This window comes from Micromys minutus (assembly GCF_963924665.1).
Source record: "Micromys minutus genome assembly, chromosome: 33".
In the NCBI taxonomy this organism is placed as follows: domain Eukaryota; kingdom Metazoa; phylum Chordata; class Mammalia; order Rodentia; family Muridae; genus Micromys; species Micromys minutus.
Window position 1 is genome coordinate 9,314,771 of NC_137968.1, and position 18,611 is coordinate 9,333,381.

Consider the following 18,611-nt stretch of genomic DNA (forward strand, 5'->3'; position numbering starts at 1 on the left):
TTGCTTCAGATCTCCAATTGTAAATTCTCTGACTTAAGGTCTTTTGACCTTTCTTTACCAGGTGGCCTGGTTGTGTTTAAACTATTTGCATCAAAGAATTTTTCGAAAGGCGAAATATGGGGGCTGGAGAGATAGCTCAATGATTAAGAGCACTGGCTGCTTGTTTAGAGGTCCCAAGTTCAATTCCCAGTACCCGTGTGATATCTCACAACCATTTGTAACATCATTTCTAGGAATCCAATACAGTTTTAGGGGACTAGATGAGATAAATAGATATATGCACACAAAACACTGGTGTACATAAGAAATAAAGTGTCAAATCCCGTGTCCTGGTGAGACATCTCAGTCTGAAGAGCATTTACTGCACTTGTAGAGGATTTGTGTCAGTTCTCAGCTCACAAACACCCATAGCTTCAATTTCGGGGGTTCTAATGCCTTCTTCGGGATTCTCAAGAGACTCCATGTATGTAGTACACATAGACAACCAGGTAGTTACACACACACACACACATAAATAAGAAGTAAATGATGATTTTAACAGGGGCACGTATTATTCCAGCAACAACTGTTTTAAAGCTTTTAGTTGTCATGGGTCACTTTCACAGTCCCAGCATGGTTTGTGTAAACTTTTCAGTTCATGGCTTTCTTGCTCATTATCTTTCCTATGCTCTTTATCCTTAGGCTGTACTGACATAGAAGCTTGTGGTCTGTACGCACTTCTGGAATCCTGGTGAGGCAGAGCTCTTCCTAGATGCTTTCTTCGTTTTCTTGGATTAGCTAACTCTCACATACCCTTTCCTTTCGTTTTGTAACACTTTTTCTTGCCTGGTTACTTACATCGTTTCTAATACGAACATGCCTTAGTGTTCTATTGCTGTGAAGACATATCGTGACCAAGGTAACTCATAAAAATAAAACATTTCTTTGGGGATTGCTTACTTATTGGTTCAGAAGCTAAGTCCATAGTTATCATGGAAGGGGGGTAGGCAGGCAGACATTAAGTACTGAGAGCTTGCTTCCTGATCTGCAGCCTGAGGGGTAAGACTGTACCTGGCATGGACCTTTGAAACCTCAAAGCCTACCTACAGTGGCACATATCCTCTTAAAGTGCCACAGCTCCTAATCCTTCCCAAATAGTTTCACTAACTGGGACTAAGCATCCAAATATATGACCCTATGGGAATCACTGTCATTTAAGTCACCACAGTATTTTCTTTAAGTTTCTCATCTTCTCTTTCTCATTTCTCACCTTGAAAATTTCATATAGTAGAAGTGTCTTGTCTCTTGAATTAGTTTCTCTTTCCTGAAAGCCCTCTCCATTACAAGAATGTCCCTTAAAGCTATGTATATAATTATAATCATTATTACTGTACAGACATCCTTCTATTGCCCCAAGGTAGGCATCCAACTAACATAAGATGGATATTCCATTTAATTCTGTCAACAATTTGGAATTATGAATGAGTTCTAGAATCTACAAAGAGATAGACTAAAAGCATGTATCTAAAGCAGTGGCTTAGCGTCTTGTAAGGTATTCTCTCTTACCCTTTGAGATACTCCTCTTTCCCCCTAAACTAGTCAGAACTGATTTTGCTACTGCTAGATTGTCATCTATGTAGATGTAGATTTTTTATTTGTTATTTTATTTATTTACATTTTAGATATCCTCCTTCCTGGTTCCCCCCTCTGTGAGCCTCCTATCATTGCCTTTATGAGAATGCTCCCCTCAACCATTCCTACCTCACTTTCCTAGCATCCCCCTATACTGGGGCATCCAACCTCCACAGGAACAATAAGCCCTCTGTTACATATACAGTCATGGGTTTCTTTATGTGTACTCTTTGGTTGGTAGTTTAGTCGCTGGGAGCTCTGGGAGGTTTGGTTAGCTGATATTGTTCTTCCTAAAGGGTCACAATCTGCTTCAGCCCCTTCATCTCCTTCAGTCCTTTCTCTAACTCTTCCCTTGTGGTCCCTGGGTTTAGTCTGATGGTTAGCTATGAACATCTGCATCTTTATTGGCCAGGCACTGGCAGGGACTCTCAGGGGACAGCTATACCAGGATCCTGTCAGCAAGCACTTCTTGGCATCAGCAATAGTGTCTGGGTTTGCTGTCTGCATATAGGATGGATCCTTAGGTAGGGCAGCTTCTGGAAGGCCTTTCCTTCAGTCTCGGCTGCACACCTTGTCCCTACATTTTCATTAGAATTCTGGATGGGTAGCCCAATCCCTCAAATGGGGTCCATGCCTATCCACTGAATATGATTTCTACAGGTTCTAACTCTACTTTGTTGGGTATTTTGGACCCATTGGCTCCTGGGAACCTTTTGCTTTCCTGCTATCTGGGACTTTCTAGTGGCTACTCTCCGGTTCTACACCCCCTACAGCTATACACCTCTATTCATTTTCCTGACTCTTTTAATGTCTCTCCTGACTCCTCCCACACCTGATGTTACCCCCCCCCCTTTTTTTCCTCTTCTCTCTTCCACCCAGGTCCCTCCCTCCCTATAACTCCCTTCCCTTAGCTCACTCTTTATACCCCCTGTGATAATTTTGTTCTTCATTCTAAGAAGGAATGAAGAATTCATACTGTGGTGCTCATTCTTCTTGAGCTTCAATAGTAGTTTAAAAATTCCTTATTACTCACTGATTAGCATCTTGCTATTTCAGAAGTGTTAGAGGATAGACATCTATTTCTTCTAGCTTTCATTTCTTAAATCCCCTTTTATGTTTTGGAGACTATTAACAGGGAATCTGCTTCGAAACAAGTCAACATAAGGCAAATCTGCCTACAGAAACTCTTCATGGGTCAAGGCCACAGCTTCTTTTGTGCTTTGCTTAGCTAAATCATCTCTTTGGAATGTCGTAAGAGGACATTCAATCCTTTTGTTAAGAGACTTGACCAACCTCAATTATTTTATCCTGCGTATGTCTGCTGAAAAGTTCCAGGGAACAACAGACAGAATCACATGGGATTTTGGCTTGAACAAAATAAAACCAGTGTGGAATGAACAAAATACAGATAGTCTGTCAGAGTGGTAAACTAAATGTCACAACTATGGAACATAATCATTGTACTATGAAGCTTTTTTCTTATTAAATGTCCCACGTATTGTGTCTTCTATATGAGCTTTGTGGGTAGTGCAAATAAGGTCCTTGATGCTATAAATCATAATTTCTGTTACATAATATACTTCATCCGAGTTCTACTAATATAGTATACTGATTTCCTGTTAAAGCCTTATTTTTAACTACCTCTGTTAGATAATTTTTTTATTCAGTTTGGATTCGACAGTTATCAATTCTCTGATACTCTCATTGCAAACATACATTTCCACTACCTTTTCTAGTTGTCACACCACTTCAGAATATTAATAAGCTTGAAATTTGTAATATTCTTAGCATGCAAAGTATTAAGCATGGTGAAACCAAGACTTTGCTTGTATCCACAAACCAGGAGTGCTTAGAATTTTAATCTTTAAGGCAGGCTTGGATCTCAGTAGTGCTGATAACCCTTCCATGGCCAACAGCAAACAGCTTTATAAACTTTTCTCTCTTGGGAAATAACTTCAAGATTGATGAGAAAATAGAGGTCATCGGATGCGTCATCTTCCTATCATAGAGCACAAAAGTGCACATGGCAGTATCCACCCTTCTTTTCTGTATTTGTTAAGTTGGTCAGTGTCTACAAGGTGCATGGTCTCTATGGATGGACATTCCCTCATTCATCCTTGGTTACTGCCTACTAAACACCTCACCTTGATATCCAAAAGGTTTCAAACATTCTACTGGAAAGCACAATATTACGTGAATGAAGTCTGTCTTCTAAAGAAAGATGCATATCACAAGTTCTCATTTGAGAGCTGTAGATGTTATAAATGCATTATGTCATGTGCTCACAAGTGACATGAAAATAGAAGTGAAACTGGGGAGAAAGGGGACCAGTGAGGGGGGTGAGATGGGGCATCATGTGATATGGGGAAGGATATGCTCAATGTACTTTATAAACTTGGATTAAAGATAACTTCCCAAACAAATATATGATTCTATCTACACACACAGGTATCTCAACTTTCTTGATGAGAATTTATGGACCTATTGATGAGAACATGAGGTGAAAACTGTTCAGGAATCAGTGGACTCCAAAGCAGCTGTTCTGAAGATGTATGTACTTGAGGCCAGAAACGGCTCAAAAGAATTCTGGTTCCTGGTCTCTTGCTATGTGTTACCCTTCTCTGGAAGCTATATGAGGATGTGAACAACGCATATACTTTGAATTTAGGGCTAGACCAAGTAAATGGAACAGCTGATTATCTTTTCTGTCACTTATCCCTGCCTCTTCTGCCATAAGTTCGTGAATTTTATTTTTGGAATTCCTGAGATAAACATTCTGGAGGCCACCAACACTAGAGGTTTTATGGGACATATCTGAAATCCTGACTCCCGAGTTTAATCTAACCCAAGCACCAAGAAAGTCCTTGGTACTCTCAAAGGCATCTAAAAATTTCCCATCTCACCATCGGAGTACCTATAATACTTAGCCTCAACTTCATCTCTTTTAGGTTCCAATTTTGTGGACATCCCTGGAGGCCAAGTCAATAACATTTCTGGCTGACAGATTATTTGGTTCTCTTGAGTTATCTTCTTTCTTCTAGTGTAAGTCTACAATATATTTCCAACAAAGTATCTCGTTTCACTCTATCTAATATGCAAATCAGATTATACTCTTTATTACACATTTACATTGTCTTCTCATAAAAGACAAGTTTATCACCCTTGCCTGTAAACTCTGTGACTGTTGGATTACCATTGTTCCTGTAACCTCTCTACCTGTATTATCTCTCATCTATCCCCCCTGATATTTGAATATACTGACCTTGTTTGACCTTAGACCAAGCCCAGAAGGGTATTAGTCACATTTGTCTGGCTTGTCCTTTCCTTATTTTAGGTGCAAACATTTTGTTCTCCCTGACTCTTGCTTATCTCCTTATTTAGTCTTGCTTTATATCTTTTCTATATCTTTTTTTTTTTCTATTTTAGCTTTTTCATTAGTGTTTCCCACCACCCAAAGTTCTGGTTAAACATTCCACTTGCTCATTGTCTGTCTTCTCCCACGTGAATATAACTTTTTAAAAATGACTTTCCCAGTCATTTTGGAACTTGGCACATCCTCTCCCACAGAGGCCACACAAGGGTGGCACAGTTAGGGAATGGGATCCACAAACAGGCAACAGATTCAAGGACAGTCCCTCTGTAGTTGTTGGGGCACCCCACATGAAGACCAAGGTGCACATTTGTTACATATGAGCAGGACCTAGGTCCAATCCTTGCTTGCCCTTTGGCTGATGATTCAGTCTCTGGGAGTCCCAAAGTGTTCAGGTTAGTTGATTCCATTACTACCAGGAGGTTGTGATACCCAGGAGAATTCCTCCTTCTCAGACGAGAAGTAGAGCAGGAAATGGAGAGATGAGATTGGAGAAGAGGGGGGCTGATCTTGGGACATAAAGTAAATAAATAAATAAATGAATACATACATAAATTGAAAAAATAACCCACAGTCCCATCACTTAAAAAATATGAGTTTTTTTTCCCCCAGTGATTAATGATGGAGTAAATTTTTTTAAAGCAAGTGGCATTGCAGAGACAGTAGAATGAGATGGAACACAGTCTTGAAAACTCACCTGCGTGGAAATGTGTTATGATCCCTCACTGGTCCCTAGGCATTATTCTGCAGAGCAGACAGACCAATTAGGGGTAGGCTGATTTTTGTGATAGGGGTGGGGAAATGAGCCTGGACCCTACTCTTTGTTTCTCTTCCATGGAATTTTCCCCTGTCTCTTTGCTCTCTTTTCCCTGGAGATGCGGAGTCACGGAGAGATTGGCAAGTTTTCCAGGGAAACCTGGCAAGTGTAATTCCTCCCACTCCCAGTTGTCTGCCTGTCTGCAGAGAATCTGCTCTGCTAGACCATGTGGAAACTTGCCGGAGAAGGCACTGGACAGCCTGTCCCCGCGCAGACGGCGTGGGTGAGCGCGTTTGCTTCATAGGAAGTCTATTTCTGTGCTTCGCAAGCTGCCCTTGGTTGATCTCAGTTCGCTCTCACTTTTCTGCTGTGCTTCAATATTAGTTTAGAATTGAAGGGGACGAAGGATGAAGCTATTAAAGCTCACATCCACAGTGACACACCTACTCCAACAAGGCCATGCCTTCTACTAGTGCCACTCCCTGAGCAGAGCATGAAGAAACCTTCACACTTTTATCCTATACAATTCCCTTTCAACACAGAAGACGGTTATCCTATATTCCAGGAACACAAAATCCTCACGGGACCATCCCAATGAGAGTCATTATCTCTTCTTCAATTTATTTTTATTCACTTTACATCTCCAACATCAGCTGACCCTTTCTTCCAAGTACACCCCTCTTGCAGGTCCTCTCTGCATTCTCCTAACCTCCTTCTCAGAGAAGAGGTAACCCCATCCCGTATCACCCCGCACCCCGCCACTAGTACATCACTCATGGAAGGACAAGGCACATCCTCTTTCGCTGAGGTCAGTATAAGCATCTCAGTTAGAGAAACGGGATCCAAGGCAGGCAACAGTCTCAAGAACAGTCACCACTCCACTTGCTGGGGAATCCTCATGAAGAGCAAGATGCACATCTCCTAAACTTGTGCGGGGGGGCCTAGGTTTAGCTCATGCTCTCTCCTTGGTTGGTGGTTTATACTCAAGGAATCCCCAATTGTCTAGGTTAGTTAACTCTGTTGGTCTTCCTGTGAGCTTATCTTATAGAAACAAGGCGATGCCTTCCAAGCAATGCCAACAGAATCATTTATTCTCACTACCCACGGAACTGCAGCTGAGACAGTGAACTAATAGACTATGCTTTACCTCACACTGATTTATGCATTTTTGACCTTTTGCTACCTTTTTTCCCCACCGTATCCCATCTCTTTTTAAAGTTAATGCTCAAGTCAGTATCCCAAAGATGGAAAGGGTGGAGCCTAGGCGTTTTGGCCCAAAACTCTTAGTAGAAATTTTTTGAGGCATAGTATTTCTCTGTACCCCTGATTGTCCTACAACTTGCTATGTAGAACAGGGTGGCCTCAAAGTCAAAGGTCCTCCTTCCTTTGCCTCCTGAATGTTGGGATTAAAGGCATGTGCCATCGTGCCAGGGTTTTTTTACTAGTGGAGATGATCATTTCATAAACATGCTGTTCTGCTAGTTCTTGCTAATTTTCTGATTTCCTTGAGTTAAGCTGCAACCACTCTTAAAATTATTACATTGTCTCAAGAATACAAATGTACATATAGCCCTTTGTCATTATATTCACCACATCCAGTGCAAAATGAAGGATTCAGCTAGAATTTCTGTGGTTACAGATATCTGTGTCCTATTCCAAACTGTAGATTACAAACTACGGAACGTGCTACCATCTAAAAATATAAGATGAAGACTAGAGACATGTCCTGCAAGAGAAATCCTGATTTCCTGTTAGGAGAATCAAATGTTGCATAATATCATATGGATGTCTACTATTTTAAAATTTTTAGTTTCAATTTAGATGAAAATCAAGCCTCTTCAACCTCTAGACTTTTTTCTACAGAAGTCATTATAAAAATAGAATTAGGTTCAGAATTAATAACAAATGAAAACCTGTTTTTCTTTGGAGTTTTATGACTATGTAATAGTCATAAAATTCATTTTACAGTATCCACTTGGGACTATTAAATGTTACACCGTTTTATAGACAATTCCAATCTGCATACTGATTTACACGTAAGGGAAATGTTGAATCATTACAGTTTAGAAAGAGAGTGTCTGGCACAGTTAAAAATGAGTCTGTAGAGTCTAGTCAGCTTTGTTTTTACAAATATGTATCAACTCCCAATCTTGAAGCGTGGTGCTAAAACATGGAGACATCCAAAAGATAATCAGAATCAGTGTCCGTGTCTTTTCCACTTAAGTTGGGAACAAAGACACAAATTCAATTGATTAACTATGTGTTTCTCTTCTGAGACTTGTGGGTTGCTTGCTCAGATATTGGCCAAATATATTAGAGCTATGTTTGAGTCTCAGAATACTGAAGTTTTGGCTGGCAAATGCTCTGAAGCATCCAGGAATGGTTCAAATTACATGGTAAGTGAAACCCAAACTATAACACAAAATGTCCTTGAAGAATTCCAAGATCTATTATTGTGAGATGTGGACTTTATTCACCATAAACTAAAATTCCAGGGACCAACAGTCTGGTAGTCACTAGGACCAGGCATAGAATGAGAACAAGATGAACTAAAATGAGAAGGTTCTTAGTCATTGCTGCAAGGGCAGGATGGCCAGCTGCTGACTAATTTCTGGTGGCTACAGGCTGTATAAATTCTAAGTGTAATGTCTGAGTTAGAGAGACAGCAATGAGCACCAGATTACCAGGGTTCAGAGAAAGACATGAGTCCTATGAAATCATAAGCTAGTTAGTATTTTCAGCAGTAGCATCTTTGAAGCTTGGTACAAAGGAAGCACCAGAAACAGCAGACTGATAACCAAAGGGAGGGGGTATCCTAAAAGAAGCATAAACATACCCATTTCTCCTTCAAAACTAAAGATAAAAACAAGACCTAGATCTAATGATGATACACAGATAGGTGTCTGGAGTTCATCCACACTTGTATCAGGCACTGAATTTTTTGGTTTGCACTGTGCTCACGTTTTCTATAGCAACTGGTAGCTTCCGTTCAGTTTCTTTTCCAAGAAAACTTTCTTCCCTTGATTCTTATGTGTAGAGAAATTTTAATCCAGCAACATGGCTGTTCTAACAAGATATAATACCCAAAGACCTTCTAGTTCTGCCTGATCCAGCTGGATCATCATGGCTTTAATCCCAGGAGACAGAGGGAAGCAGATCTGAATTACTCAGTTGGTTGACATCAGTGCCGTCAGCCAGTCTGTCAGTTGGGTTGAGTCAGTGTTTTGACAGGCCGTGTAGTGGAATGGAGTTTGTGGCAGTTCAGTTCATAGAATCAGAAGGCAGTTTTACTGGGAGAGCTTTACAAATTCAGGTTGAAGAGAGAACAAGCTAGACACAGGTGAAGAATCAGATGAATGAGATGAATGAGAAGGAGCCAGAAGATCAGAACAGATTGCTGGAGGATGGGACGCCAAGCAGAGCAATTCAATCAAAGTTCGAAAGAAGCCAGATTGAGTCAGTCAGCTTGGAGAGTTTGAGCTAGAACACATGTCTTGAACCAGCCACCCAGAGTTCAAAAAAAGTTAGAAAGGGTAAACCTATTCATCAGTGAGTCTCTGAGACCATTACATCGTGTGAATAAAAGTTACTTTTAGAATCATGAAATGATTCTCTCTGGATTCTCACCCTTATTTCAGGATTTTCTCATCTGGCTGCCTTTTATCTGCTAGTTCTTGGCTTGGCTATTTTCTACCCATACGCTTTGTGGAGACTGTTTTAGTCTCTTAGCTTCCATTTACACTTGAATGTTGGTGATCTCTAAGGAAGTCTCTTGGCAAACTCTATTCTAGTACTCCAGCATCTCCTGGCGGAGCTAGCAACTAGATCAGATAATTTTCATTCCCTCAATCTTAATGTAACTATGTTATCCAGATTTCTGTCATTTTAGCTAGTTCTATTTTGTTGTTTGGTGGGATTGTTTTTGTTCTGAGGTTTGTTTTGTTTTGTTTTAATTTTGAGGCAAATTCACATAGTACAAGATTATATTGTACTTGCCCTGTAGCTGAAGTCAGCCTTGAACTACTGTCATCTTGGTTTTGTCTTCATGTATTGGTATTACATCTATGTACCATCATACCTTGTAAGTAAATCAGTTCATACAGAGAAAATGTTCACACAGCTAAGATTAACCCTGTCTCCATAGTTCTAGTCCAGCTATGTCCTCCTAGTAAGACTGATGAGAGAGAGTAAGAAAGATAGGAGGTTATTTATCTTGATTTCAGGTTCCAGCCTATGGCTTTGTAGACCGGTTGCTTTGGGGATTTGGAGGTATCATATCAGCAGAAAACCAGTAGCAGAGAAAGAACATCTTATCTCACATAATAGAAAGAAAATGGGTTGAAGAACGAGGGCCATAGCTTTATAATCTTCAAAGATGCATCCAAAGTGAACAAAGGACCTCTATGCTCTTAAAAAGTACACAACATCCACAGCACCACCATAAGGACAAGTCACTAAAATCAGAGATATTTAGGAAACAATTAATATCCAACCTTAACCTACCACAAGCCAATACAGAACTCACACTCTCTCAAAACATATTTTTATCTGACTCAGAAGATCCCCAGTGAGGTTGGGTTTACTGGTTCTGCTGGTAAGATCCACATTAGCCTCAATGGTTCCTGTTTCACCTTTCAAGGAGCATCTTGAGTTATATTGTGAGTTCCCTGAGTTGGAATATAACCATCAGTGAGTAGAATTACAACATAATGACCCAGTCACTGTGGCCTTGGTCAGGGAAACTCTTACAGGCTCTCAACAATCTAGAGCTTGTGAAGTTGACCAAGGCTTTGTTGGACTAACCTTGCAGCTTGTATTCATCTGTATAACTCTGATTCCACAGCCTTACTTCCATAGAGTATCATCTCTAATGAATTTCCAACTGGCAAAGTTTTATTTCAATATCAACTTCCAGAGAATGCAGTTACAACATACCAGTCATTAGTTGTGGCTCAAACCAGAAATCCACATGCCACAAAACCTTTACCCTTTCATCCACCTTTTACTAAAAACTTGACAATTCTTTCTCCTATTAATTTCACAGAGTTTTCAGACACTTCCCATACTGTTCTCATCTTGCTTCCGATATTCTAGTTTAGTTTGCACATCTTTATGTGGCAATCCCGTCGAAAATTACAATTTTATTCACCCAGCAGATGCAGAAAAGCCATTGTTCTCATCTTCACTGAACTGCAACCTTACAAATCTCACTCATCTGTGTGTTCCTGCAAGAGACACTGCTGCTGATTGCTTAGAATTTTAATTTTATTCAACAAACATTCAAAAACCAAATCTTACCCAAGAGGGTATACAAATTGAAAACTAAACTTAGAATTCAACATTATATTTGAAACCTCATGAAGTTTGACCTAAAAGAAACTGTAAATGTTTAGATATTTAATGAATGAGTATCACTGAGGACGTTAAGATATGAATAATGTCTAATGTTGTCATTTGAACTTATAGGTCAGTACTTGAAGCTTGTGGAGTTGTTTATGAAATGACTTAAAGGCATCACTCTTAGCTCAGAAAGTTGCCCTTTGTGGCCCTTTACTTATGCTCCATTGCGGAAAATTAGCTGTGATGTCCTCACTGAAATGATTTAGTAGACATAGTTCAGGTCAGTGGGGAAAGAGACAAGACTATCACCACAGTTCACATCTATAGCTCCAGCTTGCTGGGATTGGAAAGATTATGCAGCCCAGACACCTGTGGTCAAGGAGGGACTAAAACAAATTGAAGTCTATCTTTGTGATGAAATGTGGTTCCATATTAAACTAAAATTCTCTTTCCCAGAGATTGACTAAAATGATGATTGTAAAAGAATCCCATATGGTTCAATTTAGGTCCTGAAAACATTTCACCTAACAATCCTGACTGAAACATCTCCCTTTGATTGTGATTTGGATACATTTCCATTTACTTTAAGCCTTTCTATCTTAGAATCACCTTGTCTAAAATTCTCAGATCAATAGCAAGTGAACAGTAGGCCAAAGTTTCTACTTCCCTTATCCAAATAGTCCTTTTTAATTATAGGATTTCCACTTCAAAGTGGATCTCTGTGGTCAAGATGTTTTTAGTTTAGCATTGTGCAACAATTAATTTGTGCTTTTTGCCACAAAACCTGGTCTTTTTCCTCTCTCCCTTGTATTCCTTGTCTTTTCTCTTTGCTGAGGTCATCAGAAAAAAGAGATGGGTTTATAGGAAGTGTACATTAGTCATTTTGTTTGCTTAGAGTGGTTTTGAAAAGGGGCATTAGCACAGATCATTCCTTATTGCTTTGACTTTTAATTCTACTCAACAAACAATTATGGAGCTATGAGACATCTTTGAAAGTACCTATGTTTTCATTTTTCTAAGAGGTTGTATCTGAGGATCTGGGAAACAGGGGAAAAAGGCAGAAACTGCATTGAGTCCTAATCACTGTGCTTTCATCAAAGCAAGGAAACCATGAAAAGCACTAACTGCAATTTGACTCTACACTGACAATATAGGGCTCCTTTCTGGTTGGGTAACACCAGTCCTTAGAAGAGCAGTTGTGACAGACCATCAGATTGGCAGAGATATGCACATGAAGAAAGGAGTCTTCATAGGAGGCAGGGTTTTGTGAAATGCAGAAATTCTATGGAATTGAGGAAGCAAGGGCAAAAGGCAGAATAATAGAAAAAGTCAACATTGGTGGAATAAATGATTTCATTATAAGGATTTACAATCCTTAAACCTGATTTTTAAGTTATACATTCTGGTGACTATAGTCACTTTTTCTTCTTAGTGAGGTAATATATACCAGTGTAAATGTAAGGAGCAGATGATTACAACATATATTTTACAAGGTAGATAGAAACAGAAGGAGGATTTGAAAGACAGAGCCTTAGGCAGTCTGGCTAGAGAAAGAAGAGGGAGGAAGAACAGAAGTATTAGTAGAGAGTAAGAAACTGGAAAACGTTGCAAGAGACAGATGTAAATATGCATGAAAGAAAGCTCACCACCAGAAAGATAGGGAGTCCCAGAAAAAAGGTTATAGTTAGATATTTTCTTATATTACCTCTCTGGCCAATTCCCTGTTCATCAGGCAAATATTTATAAAGATAATGAATTACAGTGGAAAAGGCCAGTTTGAGAGGCCCCAGATTCAAAACTGCCTTTTTCCATGATGACAAACATGAAACAGGGTCATTTCCATGTGGAAATAATAATTCCATTGTGTAAGTAATAAATATGTATATATGTATATGATATGCATATATGTGTACATATGTATGCATGTGTATATGTGGTATATGTATATGTGGTTATGTGTATAGATAAACATATATGTGTATATGTATATATGTACATTTATATGTGTATATTCATACATATATGTTTATGTAAATGAATTAATCATTATACACACACCACAGTCACAGGCAGGGTGTGTTCTAATGGGACAATCTTTGTTTCAACTGGAGGAAGAATATTAAAATTATAAGTGACAAAAAGTGGAACTATGGAATTCTGAATATGCAAAAAGGCTTCCAAAAAAGAGAAGTAAAGATGAGTGACCCTATCTCATCATATCCAACAATAACAAACCTGGAAATTAGAGGACAATATAAAGTAAAACAATGAAATATCTTCATCTCAAAGATTTTTATATTAGCACTAATAATATAGAAACTCAGATTTAGATACGCAAGAAGAAAATACTAGCTCAACTCATAGGAAGATTACATAGTCATCTCAAAGAATGAGAAATAGAGGCACTTTAAAGCATGTATATTTGTAATTTTTGTCGGTCACTGGCGGTGGTCTCTGTGTGTGGACTGATATCAGTATTTGAAGGTAAGCTAGTGGCAGCCTGTAAAAGAGAGCAAGGGCTTACAACCTCCCTACTGCGATTATGGCTGTACTATTTGCATCAAGGGTTGACGGAGAAGCACATAGCTCCAGAGAAACTATTCTCGGCAATGTCTGATTCAAGAGAATGTTCTTACATCACACAAGCATTAATGTCCATTGGAGCATCAAATTCCCGAGTAACTGTAAAACAATACCATGCTATTAGACTAGGCATAAGAAATAAGTATATACATTTTTATTTGTAAAGTGAAAACAGATAGCCAATTCACCACATTAAAGTTATGGGCATGTGCATGTTTAGTGTCGTTGGCACAAATACCTGGCCATGTTCTCTAAAACATTTTAAATACAATCTAATTGTGACGGAACAGACAATAAATACCAAGAGTTTGAATAGTGTTTTCATTGGGCCATCCTTACCTTAATAGCCAAGATTCTCTTTAAGTCTTTATGTGAGACATCAGTCTTTATTATATATAATTCAGACACACCAGAAGAGGGCATCTGATCTCATTACAGATGGTTTTGAGCCACCATGTGGTTGCTGGGATTTGCTCTGGAAAAGCAGTCGGTGTGAGCCATTTCTTCAGCATTCGAGACTTCAGTCTTATAGTTAAAAGACAGCTCTCTTTTTTACTGCTTCAAATCATGCTGATGTGTTTGATGATGACTTCTATTGTTAAACATTTTGGTGTTAAGAGACAGAAAAAGTACCTTAACAGAAATTATAATGCATGTTATGGTTACAAACAATCTCTTTGCATAGATTTAAGAGTATCAAGGATTTCAAGGTCTAATAGATACAAGCCAAGCAACCAACCAACTAACCTGAACCCAACCCAAAGAACATATTTTGTTTACCAAATGAGGGAATATAGCTTCACAAAAAAACTCAACCACAGTGGAACTTAATACAAATGATAACTCAGGCCATTTTTCGTCATTAACACTGATGACTCTGTTTCATTTTCTAGCATAATTTTGATTTATCTGTATTGGGTTTTTTACATCATGTATATAGGATATCAAGCTTTATCCTTTACTCACAGGGTCATCGCGTGGTCCTCAAATTAATAGTTTCAGAGAGAAGTCAAATTGGTGTGTGTGTGTGTGTGTGTGTGTGTGTGTGTGTGTGTGTGTGCCTGTGTGTTTGTGTGCACATGTGCAATGAAAGAGTCTGGGTGTTTTGCAAGGTGGCCATGATCACAGTTGTTAGAATTGAGAAAAATATGTCACATGCAATCACTACGTTGTTGTTGCTCATCTTCTCAATAATATATCATTTTTATTAAAACAGCCTTCTCTTTAAAGTAGAAAGTATGAGAAGGGCTAAAGTTACCTCTGCCTTGAAACTCATTCTCTGGACAGGTATGTCAGTTTTTGCACAGCTAAGCTCATCCACAGCTTATTCTTGTGAGATTTCCTCAGGACAGAGTCAATGGTTTCAGACTCTTCAGTGAGGAGGGAGAAGGGGTAGATCTCTGGGAACTTTGTTCCCTTGTCTTTAATGAGAGGCTCAGCATGGTGACATATCTATCCCTTAGTCCTAACCTCATCCTTATGAGTCTCTTGTCTTTTGGACCTCTGGCTACATATACATTTTCCATTACTTAGTGCTTTTTGTGGAGCAGATTATTGATGTACTCGATTGCTGTGTTGAAACCGGTTTCAAGATATTGTTGGGATAGGAGGTTGCTCATTGGTGTCACAGTGCTAAAGCCCCTGACACTTCAAAGAGATTCAAAGGTCACCAGTCTATTTTTGAAAATGTATTCTTTTTATCCTTACTAGATTGCTAAGGGAAGGGCTTCACTAAGTGGAATTCAAGTTCCTTAGGTGTGTCCTTGTTTAATTCAGTTTCCCTTAGCATACATCATTTATAAAAGTAGCACTCTGAGTTCTTATGCACACTTAGAATGAGTACTACAGGGTCCATCCCTCTTCCTACCCACTCCTTCACAGCCTCATACTTTCTCCTCCTGAAATGCACATCCTGAACATCTCCTCCTAATGCCGAGATGAATGCAGTCATATGACTCACTTTATGACACTAGCGATTTTCCTGCAGAAGGATAACTGTTGATTAAATATTTTCCACTCTCTCCACATTTTTCCCTGAAGCTCTTGTTTCCCTGACTTAAAGCAAAAAATATTGCTTGGTTAAGGCACCGTGCTCTATTTCAAACCAGTTCACCACTAAATTTTGGCTATTGGAATATCATTTAAAAGACAGACTTCCAATGTTTGAATATTATTCACATGTCAAAAATGAGTCAGGCACCTTGGTTTGTTGGGTGATGATTTTACTAGGCAGATTTTAAATTAAGATTTTTGTTGCCATACTCTTTTAGAAATTACTTCTTTAAAGAACATAATTGCATCATTTTTCCCTTTTCCTTTCCTCCTTTCACATCTTCCCACAAATCTCTCCTTCTTCTTGTTCAAACCCATGGCTTTCTTTCTATGTACATTACTGAAAGCATAAGTAAACCCATCAGTTTTCATACTTCTTGTAGGTATTTTACTGTACTCTTTGTAGACTCGTATTATCTGCACTCCTTTCTACACATTGTCAAATGTATATGCTTTATCTATCTCTGTATTTATATGTAAATATATAAAAATATATTTGAATTATTTGTAATATTTGTATTTCCACCTTGTCTGATAATTTTTGCCTAAATAATAGTCCTTGGTGGAATTCAGAGCCATGCTACCGTTTTCAAGATATATCCCCATGTAAGCAAAGGGCAGAGCCAAAGATAGCACTCACACTGATTTTTAGTTCTCCTACTATTGGCATCTCTCTAGCTACTGATTGTATGAGACAAGTTGACAGCAATGATTATTACCATCATAATGATTAAGTAAACAAAGCTGAGAACACTTTAATATGTTAGTAATTGTCAAGAGGCACACTCATAGTGTACACAGGGAAATAATGAACTTTTCAAGTACATGAGTTTTCTCATCAAAGGAAAGGAAGTGTGTGTATTTGTACAAAATCACCACTTTAAGAACAGCAGCAAGAAAGACATGAATGTATGAAAGGGACTTACCATGAGGAGGAAGGGACGAGAGAAGATTGGATATCAGTAATCAGCATGTGCTGCATCCATGCATGGATCCGTCAGAGAGAAAATTCAGCAAAAACATTTAAAAATATTTGGATATAAATCCTGATATTTCGGGTCAGTTCGATGAGTTTGTCCAGTCTTCCAATGCTTCATGATCCCACTTGGCCTAATGCACTAATCCATCCCATTCAGTACCAGTCTTTGCTGTTATGTTAACCTACATCATACAGTAATCTCAGGTCTGGAGATATGTATTGTCCTTGAGCACATAGGATTTTAATGATCAATGGACTATATGAGAATTCTATGTACAAACTAGAGGATTCTCTTCCAAAGTCTTGGTACCTGTTTTGGTGACGACAGCACAGAGCACAGAGTCATTGATGAGGGAATTTACAGATTCCTTTCCCTCTAGTTCAGACCACATTTCAGATGGTCAATATCATCGTCATTTATTTATTTATTTATTTATTTATTTATTTATTTATTTAACCTTTTCCACCCACAGTACCTGAACCTCACATGTCATTTTCTCTCTTTTTGCTTCTCACTTAGCTGAAGTCCCTAAAGTTTTCTTTCCTTTTTTTTTTAAATAAAAGGTTGGTCATCTGAATGGGACAAAATGAACTTAAGGAGGACACACCCAAATTACCCAGTTAAACACATTACTACACAAAAGCATTTTAGTATTTGGAAGGATTACCAAGCCCCAAAGCATTCTTACTTTCATTTGAGCTGAAGTACAGAAGAAATGTGGTTGATGATATTTCCATTTCACCCAAGGAACAAGATATCTGTTCAACAGTTCTTGAAAATAAATGGAAAGACCTGGAAAAGCTGATGAGATTCTGATTTAGAGCTTCAATTCTAAGGGTTATGTCCTACCATTAATAGGATTCAAAATTAATTCTCTGAAATCATAGGAAAGCACGCTCAGAAAATCATATATTCTTGTATGTTTTTCTTTTGGCACCTTCAACGAGCATAGGCAGAAACCAGACAAAAGCAACAACTATTACTAAAGTGAAAGAACAGAGCTTCAACGGCAGAGTGATAGCTAAGCAGGGTATAAAAGGCCTGATGACCCAAGTGTGATCCCAGAGCCCACAGTGAAGGGACTCCTAAGCCCACTCCCAAAGTGGTCTAACCTGCACACACCTTCTTAGATCATGTGTGTGCATACATGCAGATATGGATGAACACAAATAATAAATACACTTTCAAAATTGTGTGTTTTTCAGCAGAAATGTCCGAAGTTAGTTACTTCTCTTCTTCACTTCTTCACGTCAGTTTTTTTTTTTTTTTTTTTTTTTTTTTGTATGCAGGGAAATATTGAGCATAAATAGTTAACTTTAATTGAGACAAATTGTTTGGTCCACTGTCAAAAGTCCTTCTTTGTTTCATGATAAAAAAAACAAAACAAATAAACAAACATGGATACTTTTGCTATAATATGAAGAATTAACCATCATAGATACCTTGGTGCTGCATTCAGAATTTATTGTAGCTCACTGGTCTGCACTGACTTGGAAACATTCTTTGTTTAGAGAGAGTTACACCCAGGAAGGTTTGAATCTAATGGAATAGTTTGGTCCAGTTTCAAATATTGCATTGACAATTCATAAGTGTTTGGGGTTATATTTAGCTTCTGAGCATGATGTAATCTGCAGAGCTATTTAGCTTTGACTAAGTCTTGGGACACTCTATGATAACTCTTCTCTATTTTGAAAACAAATAAAAATAGTAGTAATTTGTTTTGAGGCTTACTTTTGAATCCTTACTCAGTGTTTCAACTTTTCAAAAATACCTAAATGAAGTTATTAGAAATTTTAAGGATCTTGAATCTAATTATATCACGCAGTGAATAATCACTGTTTTTACTTCTGTGGGATGTCTGTATTCAAAAATATTTATAAGGTTGATACATTTAGTGATTTATAAGAAGTCATGAGTG